The sequence below is a fragment of the Bidens hawaiensis genome, unplaced genomic scaffold (genome assembly GCF_021521415.1).
Source record: "Bidens hawaiensis isolate Kalapana, Puna unplaced genomic scaffold, B.hawaiensis_p1.1 tig00014645_1, whole genome shotgun sequence".
Lineage (NCBI taxonomy): Eukaryota > Viridiplantae > Streptophyta > Magnoliopsida > Asterales > Asteraceae > Bidens > Bidens hawaiensis.
Genome location: NW_027492279.1, coordinates 317,624 through 337,754, shown reverse-complemented (window position 1 = coordinate 337,754; position 20,131 = coordinate 317,624).

The following is a 20,131-nucleotide window of genomic DNA, read 5'->3' as shown; positions in this document are numbered from 1 at the left end:
AGCGGGTCATGGACTTGGATTAATTGAGATAGGATAAATGAGAATGGGATTTCAGGGATATAAATACCCCCAAAATCCCAAAATATCTCATTTCTCACCAAACTCCACACACACTCCACACACTCCTCAAAACACCGCTTTCTAACCGATCAAGATTCGAAGCCGAGACCCGAGATTTCGTTGATAGATCTGAGTTGGTAAGGTAAGAACAAATCCAACAAAGTTAATATTACTGAAAATGGTTAGGATTGGATGGGTTAACCGGACCCGAAACCCAAACTGCCCAAATCGGACCCCTAAAACGTCGATTTTAGGCCGATTTGATGGTTGGGATTTGTAGGCGCCGATCATACGATTCCGTGGGTACCAAAATCGAGTTATTTGGCTAAGAAACGAAGGAGTTATGGGCAAACAGATCTGCAGCGCGATAACTTCGCCTGCAAGATTAAGTTCGCCTGATGAACTTCGCCTTCAAGCGTAACTTCGCCTTCAAGCGTAACTTCGCCTACGGCCAAGTTCGCCTAAGGTTTAACTTCGCCTGAAGCCAAGTTCGCCTAAGGTTTAACTTCGCCTGAAGCCAAGTTCGCCTAAGGTTTAACTTCGCCTGAAGCCAAGTTCGCCTAAGGTTTAACTTCGCCTGAAGCCAAGTTCGCCCGAGGTTTAACTTCGCCTGAAGTGAAGTTCGTTTAGAAAATAAATTAAAAACCTAACGGAAAATGTGTTAAGGCAGTTATCGAAAATAAAATTTTTCCAAGCTAACCTGGCAGCTTAACCCCAGCCAGGGGCTCTGCCCCTTGGACCCCGCTAGGGGCTGCCGCCCCTAGAACCCCGCTGCCAGGGGCGCTGCCCCCGGACCCCCGTTCGTTGTGGGTCATATATAGATAGAAATACAAAACGAGTAGTAGTAGTTAATTGATATGTGTAAATATTATACAGTTAGCCGAGCCCAGTTAAAGAAAGGAATTACGATCAACGGCGAGCGTAACAGGATCCAGGTGAGTTTCTAGCCCCATTCCTTGTTATGTTTTCGGGGCTGTGTGCATACTTGATGTGTTGTTAATACATTTATCCTAAGTGATAAGTGTATGCCATATGTGATATATGTGATATGTATGAATGATTGCTTGATGGTTCGTGAACGATCTTCGGATATTGCACGTACTGTCAGGTTGTAACGTTATAAATATGGTAAGTATGAAATGTATGTTTATGTGTATGAACGTATTAAAGTTAATAAAAGAAGGAAATGACGGTTGTATGGTTGTATGGTTACGAAAAGGGTACCGAGCCCTAATAATACTCGAGGTATGATGCATGGTTGTATGGTAACGAAGAGGGAACTGAACCCTACTAATATTCGAAAGCAAGGGACCAGACCCTTATAATATCTGTGATGTTAGGGACCAGACCCTTATAATATCTGTGATGTTAGGGACCAGACCCTTATAATATCTGTGATGTTAGGGACCAGACCCTTACAATATCTGTGAGGATAGGGACCAGACCCTTATAATATCTGTGATGTTAGGGACCAGACCCTTATAATATCTGTGAGGTTATAGGGCGAAAGGCTCTTTAAAACGTATGATTATGAATGTAAAGAAAGTATGTAAGTAAGAAAGAAAGTATATAAGTAAGAGTGAAGGTATGAGTACTTATGTGTGTATGAAAGAAAGTTATGAGGTTAAGTACGTATGTATGTAATAAGGTATCGTATGGTATTGTATGATTAACTAGAACTCACTCAGCGTAGCTGACTTTTAGTATGCACGCAGGTGAGTAGGATGAGACAGCTGGCTTGAGTGGAGGACACATGGCAGAAGACTAAAGCCTGGCATCTGAAGATCTGATATGTTTTATAAGTTATGTTTTGAAAATGAAAGACAAGAGGAATGTTTTAAGACATGATTATGAATTGATATGTAATGTTTTATGAAAGTTTTATATTCCGCGTAAAGTTTTTAATTAACTCTGATATTTAGAACTGTGTTTATGAGTAAATCCAACACGAAAGTAGGGCTACCGGTGACGGGGCCTTACACCCTAATTCTATTATACTAAATCTCGATTGCCTATGGCACCAAGAACGGATAGTCAAGAACAGAATTTATACCAAGCTAACAATTACAAAACAAACTCACAATCACCATAGCAATATAATCGTATGATCAAAAATACTATCTCACCAATAACATAAATGATTAACAAATATCCAATTAGAAAACCTTACAATTCGGGAGAGAACATAAAGAGTACTAGCCACACATCGTTTGATTAATCATCACCTCAATTAGGTTAATCGTACGAATCACAAACCCAAACGAATGATTACAATCATCAAAGTCTTGTTCTTCTACTCAAAAATCCGTCCCTAGGTTGTTTATAATGAAAAGCTATGTGAAAATACAATGAAAAACGGATAAAAACAAAGAAAATCGGAAGTGACAGCTCTCGGACCGTGGCCCACGGTGACCACCGTGGGCCACGGTGGTCTCCACGGTCTCCCAAAGCTCATGGTACAGTGTAAACTGTCATTTTTGGTCAATTGGACCGTGGCCCACGGTGGAGCCCTTCTCATTTTCTTGTTTTCTTCATATCTTTCTCGTTTTAACTCCGTTTTCTTCGCCGTTTTCGCCCACGTTCTCGTGATTTCATCCTCTATCTCCTCATACCTGCAAATAACCACACAACAGTAGTTATCTTGTTCCCATGAAATTAACACTTAATACATAGATTTTTATATCATTTAAGCACACTTACGGGTCATCCTCCGATGCACCCGTCACTAACTTAATATAATCTATATATATTATTTCTTTACCATATTTATTATTAAATTATTTTTTGGTCCTTCTATTTTCAAAGTTGACATTTTATGGTGTTTTTCAAGATTTTACAATTAGATTGTGTGTGGTCGTTGAATTCATCCTCTGAATTTATCATATGATATCGTGTCATGCAATGTTAACTAGACACTCGTTGAGGCCATTGTTGAAGTCACCCGTGCCTGTTGTGGTTCGGGCGAATGGTGGCTACAAAAAATTTTCTCATTTTTTTAATATAAAACAATAATGTAAACTACAAAATAATTTTTTATAATAAAAAAAAACATTAAACATCTTAAAGACATAAAACACAAAATGGCTTCATGGAAGTTTTTATATGGATCCTATATTTGGATTCCTTTTTTTACGGTTGTTAAGATATGTTTAAATTTTTAAGCATTTTTGGTATTGAATAAACAATTTACGATTTTTTTAATGGAGTTAAGGTTTGTTTTAATTTTGTAAGTTGTGTTGTTTTTGAGTATCTTGGGTATTCTTTGTTTATATGTGGATTAACTAACTATTATGGTTTATCACTTTACTCTAGGCGCTAGAGGTGCACATAATCGGGTATTGTTAAAAACCCGAACCGGTTCGGAACCGTTTTTTTTGTCACCGGGTAGAAAATAGGACCGGTTCCAGTCAGGAACCGGGTCGGTTCCGGACCCGAACCGATGGCATGAAATGCTAACTTTTAGGAACCGGGACCGGGGATTACATAAAAACCGGTTCCGCCGTTTTTTTTGAAATTCAAATAAAATAGCCGTTACAAACCGGTTCCAACGACTATATAGCCGTTTTTGACCGTTGGAACCGGGTTTTTTTTTACTATATATAGCTTACCAATATACTATAAATAGCAATGTGTTGTGTGTGATTAGTTAAATCACTTTCAAAACTATAAAACACACTCTAAATCAAAATTAAGGTTAAACCGACAAGAAATGGCAACTGATGACGACGTTGTTATGTTGATCGAAACAAAACGATGCCCCGATTTTGGGCTCATTACGATTTGTGTGTCATGACTGACGCACAAGAGATGGCTCGTTGCAAGTATTGCTCGAAGTTTCTTAAAGCGGGGTCGAACTCGACCTTACGAAAACATACGAATAAGTATTGTCGTGAGAAAAGAAGTTTGGATGCCAAAAAAAGCGGAAGTGGGAGAGTCGTCCGGCTCTACAACCTAAGCATTTACCGCCGGTAACAACGCTTAATCGTTGTAGAACGCCGAATTAAAACGACGAACGTTGTGTTTTAGTTTAAGTTGTTATGTTTAGTATCGTTAATGTTTTAATAATGTTTGTAATAGTTCTTGTTTAAATAAATAAAATGTTCGTTGTTATTAAAAAAGTAACAAAAAATTAATCATGACTAATAAGAAATAAACCGGTACTAGTAATAAACAAAATAAAAGTAGTTATTAAACAAATCAAAACTAAATATTAGTTGAACTTTGATCGTGTTACAAATGATTTTACTAAAACAAATAAAAATTACAACTTCTGGTCTTCTTCACCACCCGAATTATCGGAAGAAATCCTGTCCTCCGCCTCCTCATCATGAATAGGACGCTCTATTGGTATTTTGTCTTCAAAGTTTGTCTTGTGCTGTACACGATCCACCGCTTCCAAATGGTCCTTTAGGCAAATGCAAACCTCTAGAGACTCTGGAGTTAATTTAGTTCTTCGCATTGATAATACCCTCCCACTAAGAGAAAAAAACGATTCCGAAGCAACCGTTACGACAAGCAAATCACGAGCCATGTCGGATAGAATAGGAAATTCGTTTTGTTTTCCTTTCCACCAAGCCAACAAATCAATATTGCGAATTTCGTCGACCGTTGCGCCCTCAACATAGTTTGCTCCACTATATCGATCAAGTTCGCTAGTTGGTGTGTTTCCTCTTTGCCTCTTAGATGCCGATTCACGAACCGCATTCATCAAGTTTATAAATGGGTCCTTGCACGGCCTACTAGTCGTTGTTTTTTTCACAAAAGAAGATCTCGTGCTTGGACCATACATTTGAAAATAATGTTCACAAAGGTCTTGAAGGTTTTTGTTAAACTTTTCCTTTGCTTCCGTCGACAACTTCGGGTCGATCTCGTGCATACCCATGTTGTCGAATATTTCCTCGATCGTTGTCTCAACCCCATGAACATTCCAATAGGGGTTTAAAGCAGCGGCACAAGTAAAGACCGGCATTATGTTTTCAAAATATTTTAAAAACTTTTCCTTCATTACCGCAACAATATTCTTGAAGAGTTTGTTCTTCTCCTCAAACTTTTTAAAAGTACAAGACATGTAGTACGATTCTTGCAAAAACCAACAACTAGTAGGATAATAGACTCCCGATAACTTTGTTGTTGAGTTTTTGAACACGTCAAGATACCCCAACAAAAAACCGACATTGACCCAAACACTTTCCGGTAGCATATCAGCCTCGCGTACGTCAAAAAGATTGTTATGAAAACTTTGTAGAGTTTGGTGTTGGGCGAAAGCACACTTGAGCATATGACAATTTGAGTTCCAACGGGTTGGAACGTCCCAATTCGGCCCCAAATACTTTCTTTCAACCGACTTGCAATAGTTCTTATATTCAATGTCTTCTTTTACCACTTTTGAAGACATCTTGTAACATAAGTCTAAAGAATTTTAAATCGTCACAAATGTTTTCATTGTTGAGACCTTTTTGACCAACCAAGTTGATGATATGTGCAACACATCGAACATGAAAAAATCCCCGTAACAAGGTGGTGAATATTTAATGATAAATTTTTGGCCGCCTTAGTATTTTTGATGCGTTGTCAAACGAAATCGAAAATATTTTATTTCTCAAGTTGTAAGTCGCTATAACTTCATCAAGCAATTCAAACAATTTTTCGGCGGTATGTGGGAACGGAAAGTTTTCAAAAGCGATGGTGTGTTTCATCAATTTCCATGTCACCAGATCAACCCAATGAGCGGTGACACATATGTATGATTCGGGTAACCCGTGTGGTGCCGACCGAACATCGGTAGTTAAACTAACCATCACTTGTAAAGAATGAAAAAACTCAATTAACTCTTTTTTAGCACACTCCCACACCTTGAAACAATGACGTCTTAAGGTAGTACGACTTACATGTGTGTATCGCGGTTGTAGAGTTTCTCGAATCAACGATGTAAGGCCCCGTTACCGGTAACCCTACTTTCGTGTTGGATTTACTCATAAACACAGTTCTAAATATCAGAGTTAATTAAAAACTTTACGCGGAATATAAAACTTTCATAAAACATTACATATCAATTCATAATCATGTCTTAAAACATTCCTCTTGTCTTTCAAAATCAAACATAACTTATAAAACATATCAGATCTTCAGATGCCAGGCTTTAGTCTTCTGCCATGTGTCCTCCACTCAAGCCAGCTGTCTCATCCTACTCACCTGCGTGCATACTAAAAGTCAGCTACGCTGAGTGAGTTCTAGTTAATCATACAATACCATACAATACCTTATTACATACATACGTACTTAACCTCATAACTTTCTTTCATACACACATAAGCACTCATACCTTCATTCTTACTTACATACTTTCTTTCTTACTTACATACTTTCTTTACATTCATAATCATACGTTTTAAAGAGCCTTTCGCCCTATAACCTCACAGATATTATAAGGGTCTGGTCCCTAACATCACAGATATTATGAGGGTCTGGTCCCTAACATCACAGATATTATAAGGGTCTGGTCCCTAACATCACAGATATTATAAGGGTCTGGTCCCTTGCTTTCGAATATTAGTAGGGTTCAGTTCCCTCTTCGTTACCATACAACCATGCATCATACCTCGAGTATTATTAGGGCTCGGTACCCTTTTCGTAACCATACAACCATACAACCGTCATTTCCTTCTTTTATTAACTTTATTACGTTCATACACATAAACATTCATATCATACTTGCCTTATTTATAACGTTACAACCTGACAGTACGTGCAATATCCGAAGATCGTTCACGAACCATCAAGCAATCATTCATACATATCACATATATCACATATGGCTTTATAACGTTACAACCTGACAGTACGTGCAATATCCGAAGATCGTTCACGTACCATCAAGCAATCATTCATACATATCACATATATCACATATGGCATACACTTATCACTTAGGATAAATGTATTAACAACACATCAAGTATGCACACAGCCCCGAAAACATAACAAGGAATGGGGCTAGAAACTCACCTGGATCCTGTTACGCTCGCCGTTGATCGTAATTCCTTTCTTTAACTGGGCCCGGCTAACTGTATAATATTTACACATATCAATTAACTACTACTACTCGTTTTGTATTTCTATCTATATATGACCCACAACGAACGGGGGTCCGGGGGCAGCGCCCCTGGCAGCGGGGTTCTAGGGGCGGCAGCCCCTAGCGGGGTCCAAGTGGCAGAGCCCCTGGCTGGGGTTAAGCTGCCAGGTCAGCTTGGAAAAATTTTATTTTCGATAACTGCCTTAACACATTTTCCATTAAGTTTTTAATTTATTTTATAAACGAACTTCACTTCAGGCGAAGTTAAACCTTAGGCGAACTTGGCATCAGGCGAAGTTAAACCTTAGGCGAACTTGGCTCCAGGCGAAGTTAAACCTTAGGCGAACTTGGCTTCAGGCGAAGTTAAACCTTAGGCGAACTTGGCTTCAGGCGAAGTTAAACCTTAGGCGAACTTGGCTTCAGGCGAAGTTATACCTTAGGCGAACTTGGCTTCAGGCGAAGTTAAACCTTAGGCGAACTTGGCTTCAGGCGAAGTTATACCTTAGGCGAACTTGGCCGTAGGCGAAGTTACGCTTGAAGGCGAAGTTACGCTTGAAGGCGAAGTTCATCAGGCGAACTTAATCTTGCAGGCGAAGTTATCGCGCTGCAGATCTGTTTGCCCATAACTCCTTCGTTTCTTAGCCAAATAACTCGATTTTGGTACCCACGGAATCGTATGATCGGCGCCTACAAATCCCAACCATCAAATCGGCCTAAAATCAACGTTTTAGGGGTCTGATTTGGGCAGTTTGGGTTTCGGGTCCGGTTAACCCATCCAATCCTAACCATTTTCAGTAATATTAACTTTGTTGGATTTGTTCTTACCTTACCAACTCAGATCTATCAACGAAATCTCGGGTCTCGGCTTCGAATCTTGATCGGTTAGAAAGCGGTGTTTTGAGGAGTGTGTGGAGCGTGTGTGGAGTTTGGTGAGAAATGAGATATGTTGGGATTTTGGGGGTATTTATATCCCTGAAATCCCATTCTCATTTATCCTATCTCAGTTAATCCAAGTCCATGACCCGCTCCTACCCGATATTAATAATTAAAAACGCGAAATCACTAACATAACTTTCTTTATTCAACATTATAAATTTTAGGATGTTACAAGTCTTCCCCCCTTAAGGAGGTTTCGTCCCCGAAACCTAACTATTACATAAACAAACTAGGGTAAAACTTGCGCATCTCATCCTCGGCTTCCCAAGTAGCATCTGATCCCTTGCGGTGTTTCCATATTACTTTTACCAAAGGTATAGTTTTGTGACGAAGCTGCTTCTCCTTGCGATCAACGATCTTTATCGGTTGCTCGATGTAGTTCAATTGTTCATCAACCTCAATGTCCATTAATGGCACGTGAGACGTGTCATCAGCTAGACACTTCCTCAGATGAGAAACATGGAAGGTTGAATGAATTCCTTCTAACTCGTCGGGTAAATCCAGCTTATAAGCTACTTCCCCCACACGATACAAAATTTTAAATGGTCCAATGTACCTCGGACTTAGCTTCCCTCTCTTTCTAAAACGGATAATTCCTTTCCAAGGCGAGACCTTAAGCATCACATAGTCGCCAACGTTAAACTCAATTGGTCGTCGCCGCTTATCTGCATAAGACTTTTGTCTGTCTTGAGCGGCTTTCATTCTTGCTTTAATCTGATCGAACTTTGAAGACGTTTCTTGAACCACTTCTAGGCTTCCCATTTCTTTCTGACCAATCTCACCCCAACACACCGGGGTTCTACATCGTCTACCGTAAAGCATCTCAAACGGTGGCATACCAATACTCGAATGGTAACTGTTGTTATAGGAGAACTCTGCCAGATGCAGATGATCATCCCAACTTCCACCAAAATCTAAAACGCAAGCACGTAGCATATCCTCAAGGGTTTGGATCGTCCTTTCAGACTGTCCATCGGTTTGAGGATGATACGCCGTACTGATGTTCAACCTCGTCCCCATAGCTTCATGAAATTTCTTCCAGAACCTCGAAGTAAACCGTGTGTCCCTATCAGACACGATCGATAACGGTACTCCATGCTTGGTTACCACTTCCTTGATGAACAAGCTTGCTAACATTTCTGACGAGATGGCCTCTCGTATGGGCAGAAAGTGAGCACTCTTGGTCAAACGGTCCACAATCACCCAGATGGTATCATGTTGCTTAGCTGTACGAGGTAGCTTAGTTATGAAATCCATGGTGATGTGTTCCCATTTCCACTCAGGTATCTCTAGCGGTTGCATCTTCCCATAAGGCTTTTGGTGCTCGACTTTGACTTGTAAGCAAGTTAAGCACTTACTAACATAATCCACTACATCGTTCTTCATTCCTGGCCACCAGTAATCTCTTCTCAAGTCTTGGTACATCTTTGTAGCTCCTGGATGGATTGAGTACCTTGACTTATGAGCTTCATCTAAGATTCGACTTCTAAGATCACCATGGCGTGGGATCCACATACGGTCGAACCTGGTCTTAACTCCATGAGTGTTTTCCATCAACTCATCTTGCTGGCCATAAATCCTTTCTTTCTTTACTAACCCTTCGTCTACTAACACTTCTGACTGCACTTTGATGATTTCTTCAAAAAGACTTGAGTTCATGATCAACTTGTATGACTTCACGGTTGCAAGGACTTCCTCATTCTTACGACTTAGCGCATCAGCGACCACGTTAGCTTTACCGGGGTAATACTTAATCTCACAGTCGTAATCCTTTATCAATTCTAACCATCTTCTCTGCTTCATGTTCAATTCTTTCTGCTCGAAGAAGTACTTTAAACTCTTATGATCTGTATAGATAGTGCACTTAGTACCGTACAGGTAATGCCTCCATATCTTAAGAGCATGCACTACAGCTGCTAACTCCAAATCATGCGTCGGATAAGTACTCTCATGGACTTTCAACTGTCTAGACGCGTAAGCTATCACCTTCCCTCGTTGCATCAACACGCAACCTAACCCTTGATGCGAGGCATCAGCACAAACAACGAAATCTCCATCACCATCGGGTAAAGTAAGGATTGGAGCTTGCGTGAGTCTCTTCTTCAATTCTTCAAAGGCTTCCTCCTGAAACTTTCCCCAATTGAATACTATCGTCTTTCGGGTCATACCGGTCAGCGGTGCGGCTATCTTGGAGAAACCTTCTATGAATCTCCTATAGTAGCCAGCTAACCCTAGGAAGCTTCGTATATCAGTCGGATTCTGCGGAGTCTTCCAATTCGTGCTTCAATCTTAGCTGGGTCCACGGTAATCCCCTCCGGATTAACCACATGACCTAAAAATTGCACTTCTCTTAACCAGAACGCGCACTTCGAAAACTTGGCGTACAACCTTTCTTTCTTCAGAACTTCCAATACTTCTCTCAAATGCTCCGCATGGTCAGACTCGCTCCTTGAATATATTAATATGTCATCAATGAAAACGATAACTGACTTATCCAACATTGGTCGACACACCCTGTTCATCATGTCCATAAATGCTGCAGGAGCATTTGTTAGACCGAATGACATTACGAGGAACTCGTAGTGTCCATATCGCGTTCGGAACGCCGTCTTAGGGACGTCTGCCTCCTTTACCTTCAGTTGATGGTAGCCTGATCTGAGATCTATTCGTGAGAACCAACTCGAACCTTGCAGTTGGTCAAACAGATCGTCAATCCTAGGCAAGGGGTATCTATTCTTTACCGTAAGCTTATTCAACTCACGATAGTCTATGCACATTCTCATACTTCCATCCTTTTTCTTCACAAACAAAACCGGTGCACCCCACGGAGAAACACTCGGTCTGATAAAACCCTTGTCGAGGAGTTCTTGCAGTTGGGACATCAATTCCTTCATCTCGGACGGTGCTAGACGGTAAGGCGCCTTCGCGACGGGCTGGGCTCCTGGTACTAGATCTATCTGAAATTCTATCTCTCGCTCAGGTGGCAACCCCGGAAGATCCTCAGGGAATACTTCTGGGTGGTTGCGCACAATAGGAACATTCTTCATTTCTTTCGTCTCGGCCGTAGCGTTGACAACATACGCCAGGTAGGCACCGCACCCTCGCCTTAACAAACCCTCGGCTTTTATCATCGAAATGACATTAAGCCCATAACTCTCCTTATCACCATAAACCGTCACCGCACTACCATCCAATGACTTTAACCTTATCATCTTACTTTTACATACTATCTGAGCCTCGAACTCAGACAACCAATCCATGCCCAAGACTACATCGAACCCTCCTAAGGCCATAACATACAAAGTAACAGGGAACTCATGTCCCTCTAACTCTATCTTACAATTCTTAACCATTTTTGTTATTTTCACCGAAGTGTCACTTGCGGTTTCTACTACAAAAGTTTCAGACACTCGGCAGCCTTTCATTTTAGCTAGTTTACTAAACGTCGTAGCTACAAAACTTCTATTCGCACCCGAATCAAATAATACAGAAGCGGAAACATCGTTCACTAGAAACGTACCTGTGACGACATCCGGAATCTGCCTGGCTTGTTCCTGGGTCAGCATGTAGGCTCTAGTTCTGGGCCTAGATTGATCGGCATCCTTCTTTCCACTACCTCAAGCTACACCTTCAGTGCACTCCCTTGACATATGGCCTGTCTTGCCACATTTGTAACATGCTGGCTTCGCACTGCACTCATTGGCATAATGCCCTACCTTCCCGCACTTATAACAGGCATTCGACCCCATTCTGCATTCTCCACCATGGGCCTTTCCACATTTGGGACAAACATTAGAACTTTTACCACACTTGCACTCACCACCATGCCTCTTTCCGCAGGTCTTACACGATCTCTTCTCCCACACTTTCTGTTTCTTATCCTTGGAGTTCCATAACTGAGTACCGGGTCGTTTAGCAGGTGTGACCCCTTTCTTCTCTTTCTCTTCGTCCCTTTCCACCCTATCATCCGCGGCCACGTCAGCATAGACCATTTCCGCGAGTCCAACAGCCGAATCAAAAGTAGCAGGTTGAATCGCCCTGACTAACATGCGGACCTTTTGTGGCAACCCCCTCACATAACATTTGATTCTCTTGACCTCAGTGTCAACCATGTCAGGCACCAACCTAGATAGTCGGTTGAACTCCGTGGTATACTCACGATGCGTCATCATACCGGCTTTTAAATTCTGGAACTTCATCTCCGTTCTTTCAACCTCGGCATCTGCACAGAACTTCTTCATTACCAACTCTTTCAAATCTTCCCACCTCATCTCTTTGATCTCTTCACGGGTCTTCCTCTGCTCCACACTCTCCCACCAATACATAGCCTCATCTACAAATGACTGAGTAGCATAACCCACAGCTTGGTCGGGACGGCATTCGCTAATGCGGATAACCTTGTCCATAGCGGTTATCCACTGGAGAGTAGCGATTGCGTCTCCTAAACCAGTCAGCTTAGGCGGGTCACAACCTTTGAAGGACTTATAGCCGCACCCACCTTGTCCTCCTCTCCTATCATCGACTTTCACAGACTTATCCCCACTCGAGGCCCCTCTTTCACCTTCCCCATCCTTTCTACCATCACCACCCGCCCCTTCAGCAGTTCGCTCACGGCTTCCAGCAGATCCTTCGGGATTCAGGTTCTTCACAGCAGCAACTACAGCCTGAACGATGGCTGCTTGAACTGCGGGGCTAAGTTGAACTTCTTCGTTGTTGTTCTGGTCTCCTCCAGCTGCGCTTCCTTCATCTTCGGTGTGGGAAGCTTCTTCTACCGAAGGTTGCCGGACAAGACGAGGCCTGCCACGACGTCCAGTGCGACCACCAGTTTCAACAAATTCTCCAGCTCCAGCCATTAGTATTCTAAAGGGGAAAACACAAACATCGTCATTCAAGGAACTATTTAGTACAAGGATAGCAAGGCTAACAGGTAATAACAGTGGCCAGCTGTGACTAGCTGATCACGTTGCTTTCCGTGTCCTATACACTTCCCTTTATGAGTCTATTTGTGCTGGTTCTACTTAAGCAGTTAGTCAAATCAAACAATCAATTATTCCTATCCCTGTCGTTCACATATCTTTTCTTTCTCATTAACATATATCATTTAATCATACAATTTACCTTTATTGATCTTGCTTGAGCGACACATGGCATTCTTGGACTGGCATCTTCTTTCCTTTCTTACTTAAATCCCATTCTCTGTTCGAGTCTAAGCATGTAGGATGCTTAAATCTCTCGAACTTTGCTCTAATACCAACTTGTAAGGCCCCGTTACCGGTAACCCTACTTTCGTGTTGGATTTACTCATAAACACAGTTCTAAATATCAGAGTTAATTAAAAACTTTACGCGGAATATAAAACTTTCATAAAACATTACATATCAATTCATAATCATGTCTTAAAACATTCCTCTTGTCTTTCAAAATCAAACATAACTTATAAAACATATCAGATCTTCAGATGCCAGGCTTTAGTCTTCTGCCATGTGTCCTCCACTCAAGCCAGCTGTCTCATCCTACTCACCTGCGTGCATACTAAAAGTCAGCTACGCTGAGTGAGTTCTAGTTAATCATACAATACCATACAATACCTTATTACATACATACGTACTTAACCTCATAACTTTCTTTCATACACACATAAGCACTCATACCTTCATTCTTACTTACATACTTTCTTTCTTACTTACATACTTTCTTTACATTCATAATCATACGTTTTAAAGAGCCTTTCGCCCTATAACCTCACAGATATTATAAGGGTCTGGTCCCTAACATCACAGATATTATAAGGGTCTGGTCCCTAACATCACAGATATTATGAGGGTCTGGTCCCTAACATCACATATATTATAAGGGTCTGGTCCCTAACATCACAGATATTATAAGGGTCTGGTCCCTTGCTTTCGAATATTAGTAGGGTTCAGTTCCCTCTTCGTTACCATACAACCATGCATCATACCTCGAGTATTATTAGGGCTCGGTACCCTTTTCGTAACCATACAACCATACAACCGTCATTTCCTTCTTTTATTAACTTTATTACGTTCATACACATAAACATTCATATCATACTTGCCATATTTATAACGTTACAACCTGACAGTACGTGCAATATCCGAAGATCGTTCACGAACCATCAAGCAATCATTCATACATATCACATATATCACATATGGCTTTATAACGTTACAACCTGACAGTACGTGCAATATCCGAAGATCGTTCACGAACCATCAAGCAATCATTCATACATATCACATATATCACATATGGCATACACTTATCACTTAGGATAAATGTATTAACAACACATCAAGTATGCACACAGCCCCGAAAACATAACAAGGAATGGGGCTAGAAACTCACCTGGATCCTGTTACGCTCGCCGTTGATCGTAATTCCTTTCTTTAACTGGGCCCGGCTAACTGTATAATATTTACACATATCAATTAACTACTACTACTCGTTTTGTATTTCTATCTATATATGACCCACAACGAACGGGGGTCCGGGGGCAGCGCCCCTGGCAGCGGGGGTTCTAGGGGCGGCAGCCCCTAGCGGGGTCCAAGGGGCAGAGCCCCTGGCTGGGGTTAAGCTACCAGGTCAGCTTGGAAAAATTTTATTTTCGATAACTGCCTTAACACATTTTCCATTAGGTTTTTAATTTATTTTCTAAACGAACTTCACTTCAGGCGAAGTTAAACCTCGGGCGAACTTGGCTTCAGGCGAAGTTAAACCTTAGGCGAACTTGGCTTCAGGCGAAGTTAAACCTCGGGCGAACTTGGCTTCAGGCGAAGTTAAACCTTAGGCGAACTTGGCTTCAGGCGAAGTTAAACCTTAGGCGAACTTGGCTTCAGGCGAAGTTAAACCTTAGGCGAACTTGGCTTCAGGCGAAGTTATACCTTAGGCGAACTTGGCCGTAGGCGAAGTTACGCTTGAAGGCGAAGTTACGCTTGAAGGCGAAGTTCATCAGGCGAACTTAATCTTGCAGGCGAAGTTATCGCGCTGCAGATCTGTTTGCCCATAACTCCTTCGTTTCTTAGCCAAATAACTCGATTTTGGTACCCACGGAATCGTATGATCGGCGCCTACAAATCCCAACCATCAAATCGGCCTAAAATCGACGTTTTAGGGGTCCGATTTGGGCAGTTTGGGTTTCGGGTCCGGTTAACCCATCCAATCCTAACCATTTTCAGTAATATTAACTTTGTTGGATTTGTTCTTACCTTACCAACTCAGATCTATCAACGAAATCTCGGGTCTCGGCTTCGAATCTTGATCGGTTAGAAAGCGGTGTTTTGAGGAGTGTGTGGAGTGTGTGTGGAGTTTGGTGAGAAATGAGATATTTTGGGATTTTGGGGGTATTTATATCCCTGAAATCCCATTCTCATTTATCCTATCTCAGTTAATCCAAGTCCATGACCCGCTCCTACCCGATATTAATAATTAAAAACGCGAAATCACTAACATAACTTTCTTTATTCAACATTATAAATTTTAGGATGTTACAAACGACGTCAAATCCGGGTCGTCAAAGTGGTTAAACGGCAAACCTCGTTGAATAACGAACTTTGCCATTCTATCTTGAACTTGATTCGTGTTGTAACGAAATAGTGTACCATCCTTACCCAAGTCAACTTGATCGGTTCCGCCAATGCCTTTCAAGGCCTTGCAATATGGCTTCTCGATGTGCTTTCTCAAAGTCGAGTTGGAATCGTGCTTTAATTGTGTTCCACATAGTTTGCAACGAGCCTTTTGATCACCATCGACATTGACAACCAAATCTCAATTCTTCCATATGTCTTGGTTGCGGTTATGGGTGATCACCGCAACAACTTGTGGGTCATCTATAGCACGAACGGGTTCAATAAAAACACTCTTCTTAGCCTTGTTGTTAGTTTTTTTGGTGGGTGCCATAATAATATTGAGTCGGATGGTCGGGTTTGCTAAAGGAGAAGTATTTTAGTTTGTTTTTGAGTTTGGTGGTGAAACAAGTGGTGGAAAACAAGTTATATATAGGCTTTGGGCATCAAAAACCGGTTCCAACGGCTATATTACTGTTGGAACCGGTTACAATGGCTATAATTCCCTAAAAAACAGGTTCCAACAGCTATAATACCGTTGGAACTGGTTCCAACGGCTGGTTTGACCTGCAGCTGACTTTAAAAAAAAACCTGCCGGAAGTTATTTCAGGTAGGAACTGGACCGGGTACAATTTGGAACCGGGTAGGAACCGATTGGAAATATAATAAGTGGAACCGGGTATGGATTTCGGGTATAAAATACCCAAACCGGGTATTAGGTCAATCGGGTAGGAACTGGAACCGGTTCCGGGTTGGTTCCGGAACCGATTTTTTTGTGCACGTCTACTAGGCACTATGTGTAGACTTTCGGTATTCCTGGCACTTTTATTTCTGGCAGTTGCAGTTTTGATATGTTTTTGATTCCTTATATTGTATTAACATTTTGAATATATTATGAAAACACTAATTGTTCAATTATAATGAGAGATATAAATTCAATACAATGACTAATATATAGGGATACTATTAAATCTATACTATATAATAAATAAAACTTACTGAGTGCCACATGTCATCACCAAATTGATTCTTACAAAAAATTTTCCTCCTCTCTTTCATATTAAATATCTTTGACAATTCTTTTTCTTATTAATAATTTTGTATTTCTTTTTTTTTTACTTTTTAATCTTTCATTTTCTCGTTTTTAATAACTTTTTCCTGATTTAATCAATTAAATATCAACATAAATATGTTATTTTGTTATATATATATATATATATATATATTAGTTATTAATATTAGGTTTTTATAAGTAATCAATTTTCACGTTGATATTGAATAATGATTTCAAAAATTAAGATTTTAAATATATTATATTCATTAAGATTTTATAAGAAATGATATTATTGGATGAAGATGTAAGATTAATTTTAAAATTAAATTTCAACAAACTTTAACTTATTAAAGATATATGATTACTTACTAAATTACAAGTCTTTTTTCTTTCAAAACCTAAAAAGAAAAATTCACTATTGATGTATTCTTAGTGTTTATGTTAACTTAAACGAGCGGGTTCTTTAACCGGTTAAAATATCAAGCATGGTTCAAGCCAAAACAATTTATGATTAAAATGAGTTTCGATCCACGGGTTGGTTTAAAAAAGTAGCCATTTACAACTTCTTTTTAATTAACTATTTAATCAACCCATCATTTATGTTAAATACATAATCTTAAAAATCCATAAAAATATAAACACTAGACTACATGTTTCGGTTTTTTAGGTGGATAAAACAACTTATCTTTGGAATACACATGTTAGACATTAGCACGCTATTAATCATACAATAAATTGACTTTGTATATTCTTCTATTATTGAAGATTTTAAAAATACAATTTTCTTTAGTGAGCGAGTAACACTTATACAGAAAAATGAGGTCGCTTAAGAAATTAGAAAGTGTTTGCTATCTATGTTCTATCAGTCATAAAATGATACGTTACAAGAAAGTATTAGTTTTCTGATATTTTGAATGACCTTAAAATCTAAGGTTGTCAAGTTATAGATTAGTCGTAATAGTTAACGTTGAAGTAATGTTGCTTAAAATATTAACTAGAAAATTGGTGTATGCAATAAAATTAAACTATATGTGAAAATACAATATGATAACCATGTTATAGAAGCCGAAATCATATCCGAAAGTAATGTTTGAACTCACATTTTTATCTTAAAAAAATCTTATACCTTTAGATAAAATGATTAATTCCAAAGTATGAAATTTTCACTTTATTTTTGTTTTGCATTAAAGATTAATAAAAGCTAAGGTAAATCATTATAGATGGTTGGTTTGTTTTTGAGACAATTTATTTTAACTCATGATAGGTATGTGTTGCATTATGTAAAGTTATAAACAGAAACAATGTGAAACTATTAAGGTTTAATATAAATAATAAAGTTACAAATAAAGCTACAAGTATCGTGTACAAAGAAATATTTAGAGATTTATAAATTTCTAACAACTTTTTATTTCCATATTGTGTAATGTGAAATTTATTATACCATATAATAGATCTTTATTTCTTTTAAAAATATTTTTTGTATTTTACTTTGTGTTATTATTTAAATAAATTTATTTATTCTAACCGTGTGTTACACTGGTGACTAACCAAGTACAAAATATATGCAAACTAATTGTGTGGAGAAGGTTTTATCAACCGACTTAAGTCTAGGGTTTTCTTTTTTCTTCTGAAGCCATGGAGACACAAAATTTTCTCGTGTCATATATTAATGTTGATATTTATTTAAATTAAGATTTTATCACTTTTCAAAACCTATATATTATTTTATCACTTTTGCAGGTCATATATACATCAGCATGTAGTAGCGGTAGCCTGATTTTCACAATGACATAGTATAAAAAAATGAACATTTATGTGATAACGAGTTCCAGTCCTGATATGCTTATAGATTCTGAAGAGGTAGGTCCCAGCAGAGACCAGTTGGTCCCGCAAGACTCACCTTGAACAGGGACGTCTGCGCAAAGGCCATCTGCTCCCACAGGACTCACCATGCTCATAGAATCTTAAGCGCAGTACACAAGCTGTACACGCAGGAAAAGCCTCCCAATGGTGAAGTACTCCGCCTGTTCCCGCAGTTGCGGATACAAGCCATCAGGGAAGGCTACCCGCAGACAGCAGGGCTACACGCACAAGACACTAGCTACTTCAGTAGTCACATGAAGGAATGAGCAAGGCGGGAACAATCCCGCCTAAATGAGCCAGTCTGATTCTGAAAGATCTTTTGTACTATACTTACCAAGGTATGGATAGGACAGACGATCTGACCAGAATAGCCCATGAGCCAATCACAGGGTGACAGCTCACCGACAACAGTGCGAGGAGGAACACCCTCTAGTACTGTTTGTCACTATTAGCCGCTGCCTACTCACCAACCCTTACTGTGGGGCATGCGCAGCCTACAGTTGGTGGAATAGTGTTACTGTTGGCCGTAACCTATTCACCAACCAGCATGGCCTGCGTACAATCCACAGTAAGTGGGACGTGCATAATCTACAGTTGGTGGAATAGTGCAGCCGACTTTGTTACTGTTGGCCGTAACCTACCCACCAACCAGTATGGCCTGTGCATAGTCTACTGGTGATTGAACAGGAATACTGTTCAGCCGGCTGTACCTTCTAGGGAACCTACCTTCGGCTATAAATACTCCAACATCTTGGAATGGTAAGATCATCTGCTATCCAGTTATCTAGCAATCTCTTAATAGACACTTATATTCAGAGCAACCTAGTCTGATTCTCACGCCGGAGGGTGGTCACAAGGAGGAACCCCCCACCTTCTCAGTGACGAGCTTACGGTGTTTGTTTTGCAGGTCTCCTGAAGAACAGCCTTCTCAGCTAGATCTCATTCGCGGGAAACATTACTTAACCCCCAGATTATCTATAATCTGTACCGGGTCACTTAGTGTTTCTTCATTGGCGCCATCCGTGCATAAAAGCTAGAACTATTTTAGTTTTTTCACAATTTCTGAAGAAATGGTTAACGTTACTCCGGTCCAAAGGCCTGTAACCGACCAAGAAACCCCGGTAACAACCCCAGCAACTGGGGGGAACACCGGCGGTTATACAATCCTTACGAACACTACCCCGACTACCCAAGCCGGGGCAAGTGGAGTAAATATTCCATTGGGGTTCACCGATACCCAACCAGAAAAACGAACGAAGGTCCCTCGCCAAACACTAGATCAAGTGAAGGCGTGGGCCGAAGCACGGCAAAGAGAATTCCAAGCCGAATTGGATGAACGCTTGCGTTCAGTTCAACAGGCTGACGAATTCACCAGTACTCGCCAACACCTCAATATGAGCAGTGACTGCGAGTACTCAGACGACGAGTTGGAGTCCGATACCGACGCGAACCCTCGCCATAAGGCGAAAGTGAAGCGTAAGGACACGGACGTCCAACCAAAAAGGAATTTTGGGGAAGCTTTTAAACCAATCGCGGAGAGAAACCCGCGTGACTTCTCCAAAA